Source organism: Leopardus geoffroyi, chromosome C2 (assembly GCF_018350155.1).
Source record: "Leopardus geoffroyi isolate Oge1 chromosome C2, O.geoffroyi_Oge1_pat1.0, whole genome shotgun sequence".
NCBI classification, from domain to species: domain Eukaryota; kingdom Metazoa; phylum Chordata; class Mammalia; order Carnivora; family Felidae; genus Leopardus; species Leopardus geoffroyi.
In genome coordinates this window covers 26999491-27007458 of record NC_059333.1, presented here as the reverse complement: position 1 = coordinate 27007458, position 7968 = coordinate 26999491, and positions in this window count along the sequence as shown.

Below are 7968 nucleotides of genomic sequence, written 5' to 3'. Positions count from 1 at the left end.
GCTAAAAGTTCGCCTAAAGACCGTGTTGGTTATCTTTTTTATGAGTTTTTTTTTTTCTCTCACCATTTTTTTTTTTTTTTGATTCAGGGAAAAAATTTTTTTCAAACTGTAGATAACTGAGTGTGAACCTGGCATGCAATATTTTCTCACTGGACTGTTGCCAGAATTGTCCCAAACCAGGGTGTATGCAAGCCCTGTTCTTCCTGAGCCTGGGGAAGACGACAAGCTGATTTCTGAGCTGTAGTTAAATTCATGTCCTTAAAATGAACGAAGCTATTGCACTGTATCTACATCAAAAATTCAGTCCCAGAGAGTTTATTCCCCGCACTTTTTATAATAGGGGTCTGTAAAATATAGGGTTCATACAATCTCAGAATATTTCTGGGTTCTGTAGTGAAGGTTGGCATAATTACAATGGGGAAGTCTCTATATAAAGGGCTATTTCAAAGGTGGTGTTTTGTGAGCTTTCTTTTCAGCCACTGAACCCTGACCTCAAGCAAAGGTTATACATAAAATAGAAAGAAATATATCCCAAATCACTCAGGTGGAAGTAAGGATGAGGGGACAGTAGTGAAAGAGGCCTAATGTCCTATGTGAGCTTTTTATATCCACCTACCTCCCTTCTCCCCCACCTTCCAAGAGTATAGAAGCCACTTCTAGTTTTTATCTATCTAACTTGGGTAATAGCAGTTAAGAATGTTGGTTGTTTTTGCCTGCTTTTGACTTTGACACCAAGAGGTTCTTTTCACTGGAATCTTATAGGAATAATTAAAAAATACGTGGCCTATTTTCTATCCTATGTTACTACATTTTCTAGAGCAGCCTTTTCCAAACACTTCAACGTCAAAGGCATAAAAAAAAGATAATATTTCTATGGAACACGGGGGTAAACTGGAAGAGAATTGCTCATGTTCCAAGGTTCTGGGACTCTGGTCAACCCAACCTTCCAATTACCTAAGAGCATAGACATTGGTTCATGGTTGTACATCACACTAAAATCTGGTAAATCACAGTCTCAGGAACAATTGGGAAAGTTGGCAAGAATCTTGAGAATATTGTTTGAGCATGTAGATATAGCCATGGATAAATTTTCCAACTTACTACTGGTATATGAGATAATACACTTCCCATTTTGTTAAAACTGGTCTGAATTGAGTTTCATTTTCAACTGGAAGATTCCTTATTGATATATATTTTCATTTTCTAAAATTCAAATCTAACAGGTCATGTTCCTGCTTAAAACTCTTCAGGACTCACCCTTTCATATAGGACAAAGTACAAATTTTTATCTAATTATAACTAATATATAGGTTTACCTATAATATAATCAATATAGGGATAGTGTTCTATCTCACTGGTTTACTGATGACAATGTCAACCAGGGTGGTCAGTGTCTCTTTTCTGGTCGGTATCTTTATATTATCATAGTTGAGCAGCCTTCAGCAGGCAGGTTGCTTGCTATTCTTGGGACTAATACACTTTTTGGTAGATTTTCTTTCTCTTTTTCTTCTATTGCTTATTATTTACTTATTCTAGCTTTTTTCTCTAGCATATACTCTGAACCTAGTTGTTAAGGCATTATCTTACAATGTAGGTATTATACAGAACACGCCTTCTGGTGGTTGTATATATATTGAGAGCAATTACGGTCAAGCCAGTAGAGTAGTGGTTCTCAAAGTATGGTCTCTGGACCAGCAGTATCAGCATCACCTAGGAAGTTGTTAGTAATGAAAATTCCCAGGCCCACCCTCAGACCCACTGAATCAAAAAATCTGGAGATGGGTCCAGAAAACTGTTTTAATAAGGTGATTCTCCTGTATGATAAAGTTTGCACACAATTGTCAATGAAACCATCTTGGCTGAGGATTTCCTAAAACTTTCTCTTACTTTACTCCAATATATTTTGCTCATGCCATTGCATTTATTTTTTATGTTTATTTATTTTGGGGAGAGAGAGAGAGATAGAAAGAGAGAGAGAGAGAGAGAACGAGCAGGGAAGGTGCAGAGAGACAGGGAGACACAGAATCTAAAGCAGGTTCCAGGCTCTGAGCTGTCAGCACAGAACCCAACATGGGGCTCGGACCCACCAACTATGAGATCATGACCTGAGCTGAAGTCAGATGCTTACCTGACTGAGCCACCGAGGCGCCTCCCTCATGCCATTTTAAACTTGTGCCTCATTGGCATTTTCTCTTCCATGGGGAACTCATCCATTCCAGGGATGAAGTTTTCCTGGTCAACCGATTTGTAGTTTAACAATTTCATGCTCACTTTGTATGAGGTGTTAGGTTCTCACTTCCCTGAATCATTCCTGCAAGATTGGGAAATCAAACAAATTAGATTTTTATTAGTCAGCTGCCCTCATATCTCCTTCAGGGGGGAATTTTGAAATTATCATATATACCTTTCTCCCCCTCTTATATTTGCCTTCTTGCTGACTTCAGGCTAGCATTAAAATCATATCGTGTAGGCATACCAAAATTGATAATATTGGGCAATACAAACTGATCCATACTGCATGGCGAAAAATACATCATTCAACTCATGTCATGCAAAGTCAACCAAAGAGGCACACTATATTTGCATAAAGTGAATTTTGACTATATACTTGTATCATAAGTAGACATTGGTATAAGCCCTGTTTAGGGGTTTAGAGTTAAGTATCAACTCTGGAGCCAGACTTCCCAAGCTCTATTTTAATTCACCATTTACTTGTTATGGGACTCTGAGAAACCCTCTGTACCTCAGTATCTTTATCTGCCTGTCACAAAGGATGCATTCAGGGGCACCTAGGTGACTCGGTTAAGTGTCTGACTCCTGGTTTCAGCTCAGGTCATGATCTCACGGTTCCTAATACTGAGCTCCACATTGGGCTTTGTGCTGACAGTGCGGAGCCTGCTTGGTATTCTCTCTCTCCCTCTCTCTCTGTCCCTCCATTGCTTGTGCTGTCTCTATGTCTCTCAAAATAAATAAATAACATTTTAAAAAATGTGTTTAGTAAAATTTAGCTAATGCCATAGTTGAAACAACATTCTGCAAAGGATGCAGTAGTAGTCAGGCAAGATTGGTCTAAGCATCTATCTCTAAAAAACACACAGAAAGTAACATTTTGAGAACAGAGAATTGGTTGGGCATGATTAAATCCATACTGGAAATGAAAAAATGAATAGTTCTTATAAAACTTGCAGTATATAGTCAAACCTCATATAGCTTTCATTGGCATAAAATGAGATTTGGTAAAGTTTTCAATTTATCCAAGCCCAGAAATTTGCACCAATTTTAGCTAAAATAATATTTATGTTCTTTCTAACTTGCTTTGTTTTCATTTGACTATGCAAGTCCTTCTTCCTTTTTTAAGAACCTCATTCTCTTCTAGCCCTCCTGCTTTAGAAGATATTACCTTCATATTTATGAATGGATTGGACTGATGGATGATATGTTGTTACTTTCATGCCTGTAAGCACACATTGTGTCAACATTGTGGAAAATGTTCTAAAATTTGTAATAGCTCAAAGCTTATGTTAAGATCCATGATATAAACAAGTCCACGAGAGGTTTGGCTTCTCTCTACTTTGGCTATAAAAGCCTGCCAGGAATTATTAATTATCCCAGGAATGTCCCTGATCCCCACTGACATGCTCTTTGGATGTCTGCAGTTACAACTGTACTCTTTTTCCATTTTACACACTGTATCTTATTGGCTACATTTGTGCCTTTGTAGTTACATTCAGCATATGCTTTCTAGTGTTCAAAATTCACTTAAATATGAAATGTCTTACTGTATATACTTATTAAAATTACATTAAGTGCCAGGCACTGTTCTAGGCATTAAAAATACAGTAGTAACTAAAGTTCTTGCCATGATGACGATTGTATGAACCTAGTGCAATAAGCTGTAATTTCCTTGAAGTCAGAAACCAAAGTTTATTGTGTCCTCCTTGTTCTTAGAGCGGTTGGGATATAAATAGATGCTCAATAAAAACTTGGATTATTAAAATAAGTATTATATTTACGGTATCAAGAACTTTTGAGGAGCCTGTCTGAAGGAAACTCATCAAGTATACATTTACAAAGTGAGAGATTATTTGAGCTGCAAGGTGCTTAAAAGGATACCTAGTGAAATGCTTCGTTTTTAGGTGAGACAACAGAAAAAATACCTGTGTCGTAATTAAAAATTGACTGTAACTGTGTGGCATACAGTATACCCCCACATACCTCATTGGGATTGAGGGACATATTAGAGTGCTGAGTTGAGGATAAAGAAACTGGGGTTGGCTTGGTTATTTAGTAGCTGTATGACTTTATAGCAAGTACTTTACAACAATACTTTAGGCAAGTATCTTAAAATGGCTCATTTGAACTTTCAAGACATTGTGACAAAAGAATAGCATATTCTGAAGAATTTTGATACATTTTTTATAAATGTTAATTATTTTGCCAGGCAGTCAGGCAGGATTGGGTTTGGGAATGTGTCTGGAATGAAAAGGTAGTGAGGAAAATAAAGAGTCTTTGGGAGAAGGGGAAACATGTCCTAATTCATAATCATTTAGGACTGCCATGAAGTTATCCTTCCTCCCAAATCTGAAATGTGTATAAATACCTTTAAGAATGTGTAACTTGATCATCAAGCCTTTCAACCACAGGGCAGTAACACCCAATTTAGACCATTATTGTATAATAGAGCCAATTAAAAATATTTAATCTCTCTTATTGTCAAATACTTGGTACAGAAAATAAGAATTTAAGTATTTCTCAAGATAATCATGTATATATATATATAGCATATTTTGTGGGCAAGAGTTTCTTGGATTATTAATCAGTTTACTATTTGTTTTTCAGTAGGTGCAAGCATATTGTGAGATGTTCAATGTTTTTTGAAACTTCAACAAACCGTGAAGATAACAATGTATTTTGGGTGAGCCAAAGAAGTAGTGAAAACATTTCATTAAACTTTGGGCCAACACTTTGGGTTGTATATTTATTTCAAGATAGATTTTTGAATATTATTGAAAGCACATTTCTCAATGGCACTTTTTGATTTCCATTTTTATATTGTGGGAAATGCATTAGACCAAAAATCAGCAAACATGAAAACTGGACCTGATGTCAGCTCACCCAGCTTGGATATGTTGTCTTTGGAGACATCTTCTCGCACACCCCACTGCCCCCCAGTAAACATTATTCCATGGCGCTATCCTCTAATCTACACTATCTTCCTCTATCACACTTTTGTGTTCACCCATCTATCTCTTATATCAAGCAGTGAGTTCCCTAGTGGGAGATACTTAGTCTTTTTCTTCTTGGTAAGTTTGGCACAGGGCCTGGAACATTAAATGTTCATTGGCTCGAGCACATTCTATTAAAATTAATATTAACCTTTGATTCACTCTGGAAAAATGCTACAAGGTTAGGACTCTCAGAATGTATTTTTATTTTGATTCTGGTTCAGCAATCCTTTGAACCTCAGAACTTCTTATTGCTTGATTTAGAGGCATAGAAACCCGGGTAAATAACACTTAGATTTTTATATTCTTCAAAAAATATACTTATTCTTTAAGAGAATGAATCTACTGCGGAAATTCATAGAAGCTGAATGTAAGTGGGTAAAAAAAGGTGGCTTAAGAGTGTGTGTGTGTGTGTGTGTGTGTGTGTGTGTGTAATATGAAGGTTGGATTGGAGAAATTTGGATCAAGAAAGAGGTACTTGTCTGATAGTCACTTGTTGTGACAGACACTGCCCAATGTTTACTCGCTATCCACTTTCCCTTTTTTACTTAGCAGCCATGCCAATTAAGGGGTAATGTCCAGCTAAAAATCTTGCTTTGGCAGCTTCCAGTGAAGATAGAAGTAAGTCAGGTGATCCAATTTTGGCCAATGATTTAATTCCCTCATTCCCTTTACCATCCTCCCAGATGGATGCCTGGAGGAGCAATCATCTTACAATCATGAGGATTAAAGCCACATTCTGGGATTGGTTTTAATAAGAACACAAAAGAAATCTGGATCCTTGATGACCTTGAGCCACAGTACTAATCCTGATCTTCCTATCCATGGGCTTGTTGCATGAGACAAGTAAACCCCTTATTTATTTAACTCACTGTTGGGTTTTCTTAAAACCAAACACAGTTCTGATACATTCGCCCGTCCAAGGAAAAGGGTAGGACATGACTTGTGAAGTCTGATGAGACTCGCATGCGGCCAAAACCACTCTCCTGAAACAACTCCATCTCAGCCCTGGTGGAAGGGAATTGCCGTGAATGACACATGATGTCTGATCATTTTATTTTTTTAAGTTTCTCCTGAAACCTAGAGTTAAAGAACCCTTGAAAGTTGTCTTGAGGTAAATATGTAATTTCAGCCGACATCAACGGATAAATTTAATTACTATATGTATGCCTAGATTTGACAAAAGTCAAATAAGCAACATCCCTCACATAATATTGCTTTGATTAAGTTTTATTTCTCTCAGGGTGTGATACATAGTGCGGAAGCACAATCAATGAACATTGGCAATTTGCTCAAACCTTGCTCTTTTGTCCTATTTATATAATTTATTGTGTCAGTGGTTCTTAAGTGGTCTGCTTCTGCCTCTCATCGTCTGAAAATCCTTTCCAGATGTTCTGAAAACGTTTCATTAATTTTTATATTTTATTTTTGATAAGTAAGTACATATGCTTGTGACTGAAAGAGAAAACACCCTTCTTTTTAATCCCAGAGGTTTATATTTGGCCTTGAGAATAATTTATTTGTGCCCTGCCCACTCCACCCTTATTATTCAAATAGAGATTATTGAAGAAAGCCCTGACCTATAAATTTAGCTGATCCAAAACCGAAAGGGAAAAGTACTTTATTTTAATGATTTCTGTAGGATCTGTGTATAAATCCACCCTCCTCCCCGCCCCCCCCCCCCCATTAAGAATCCTATGATCCTAGAATAGGTTCCATTCCTAAGTATCAACACTGGGACACATTTGTAAAACAAGAAGTGATGATGTTTGTGATGGCATTTATCCACAGAGGTAGTTTCTCTGGTTAGTGAGTTTGAGGACCAGAAACCAGGCCTGCTGTTTCTTGGCTTGTGAGACCATAAAGAGAGGAGGAACACCGCTGTATATATTCACATGAAGAATATCTGTGTTGGGCAGCTCTCATTACATACATTATGTTTCTCTTTATATATTATAATTCACTGTCTTTGAGCAAAGTTTTTTTCTCCATGGGGAGTGTATACGTGAATGTTTATACACATGCACACGTATGTGTATGTGTGCTTGATTTGTTAGCTCTGGTCTCTTGCATATACCAAAGTAATGAGGAGAAATATTTATTCCTTGAACTGAAAAAGCTGGCTTAGCTCAATATCTGTACCATGTACTTTCTAGTATCTGATCCTTTACCAGAGAGAATGGAACCCAAAACTAAAATTGCATTTGCTAGACTCCTTTGCAGCTTGGTTGCTGAGTGAGATTATATATGACCAACCAGATGTCCTCACATAGCATTGAGAAAGTGACAGTGAGGAAAAGGTCACACGGCTGACTGATAGTTTATTTTTAATGAGTTTTATTGGGGAAAACTTTATACAGAATACAGTGCACACATTTTAAGTGTATAGTTTGATGAATTTTAAAAAATTTATAGACCTGTGTAGCCAGTATCAATATGAAGGTACATAATAATTCCCTCACCACAAAAAAAAGTCCCCTGTGCCTTCTTCCAACCAGTCCTCCAGCCCCCAATCCAGGCAACTACTAATCTTTTTTTTCATTACCGTAGACCACGGTTATCTTTCCTGGACATTCAAATAAGTGGAGCCATATACGTATCCTCTCTAACTCTGCCTTATTTCACTCAGCAAACTGTTTCTGAAATTTCATCCATACTGTTGATGTGGTAGACAGGATTCTAAGATGACCCCCAAGATTCTTGCCTCCTGCTATCCACATCTTCTCTCAGTTCTTCAATCTAA